Here is a 1,355-nt window from a genome sequence, read left to right as displayed (position 1 = left end):
ATATAAGAATGTACACACACACACACACACACACACACACACACACACACACACACACACACACATATATATATATATATATATATATATATATATATATATATATATATATACATGTGTGTGAGAGTATGAACATATACATATAGAAACACTTCCCGTAAGATTGTTCTCTTTACCACCGAAAAAAATCCTAAGTGATCACCAGGTATTATGGCAATTCAGTAAGAATCGCCAACATACACGACAAGATATATGCTTTAATACGAGCCTCGACCAACCCCGACAGCCTCATATACCGCATACCCTGCAGCAGATGCGATAAACCATTTTGTGGTGAAACAGGCGGTGGTTTCAACACCAGGATCGGCGAACACTGACCTTACGTCCGTCACCACAAAACTTCCAATGCTATGGTGTTGCACGTACATGAGGCTCGACAATTACCGGGATAGAGGCAAGCAGAATCGATCTGCGGGGATTTAATAAACAAAAAAGAAATTAATGGAAGCTGCATATATCGCGACGGAGTTTGTAAACACCGGATTGAGCAACTTCAACTTATCCGAGGTCGCGGTAACGATCCTACCGGTAATGAGCCACAGGTCACGGATGCCAGATGGCTCTTTGGCTCGTGTTGTAAGGGTTCTGTGAGCAAAAGGGACCCCGATACGTCTGGCCCCGTTCGATCCCTCCAAAATAAGCTATACCTCCCTGCAGATCCCTAGCTGGGTATCGGTGTGTTGGGAAAAATGCAACACTAACAATGGCATATATATATATATATTTGTGTGTGTATTGCATATATATGTACTTGTACACATACATATATATATAAATATACATATATGTGACATAAATAGATTGGTATATGGATATAAATATATAGATATAGATATATATCATATATATATACAATGATTATATATATATATATATATATATATATATATATATATCATGTATACTTTAAACATATATATATATATATGTATATATATTATATATTATACATATATATATTTGTATATATATATATATATATATATATATATATATATATATATATATATATATAGCGAAATAAGGGGGGGGGCAGACAGTGTATGTGTGTGCTAGTAGCAGAGAGAAGAAGAGGAAGAGAGAGAGATTAATATTTTGGTATATGTCTATATACATATTCATATATATATATATATATATATATATATATATATATATATATATATATATATATATAACAAATAGACAAAGCCAGAGAAAGACAGAATGTATCGACGCAACGATTTATCGTGTTTTCCCGATACAATTCGTTAATAATACCCTTATGATACCGATAAACCGAGTAAAGGTGATAC

Source organism: Penaeus vannamei, chromosome 10, assembly GCF_042767895.1.
Source record: "Penaeus vannamei isolate JL-2024 chromosome 10, ASM4276789v1, whole genome shotgun sequence".
NCBI classification, from domain to species: Eukaryota; Metazoa; Arthropoda; class Malacostraca; order Decapoda; family Penaeidae; genus Penaeus; species Penaeus vannamei.
This window is presented reverse-complemented; position numbering follows the sequence as displayed.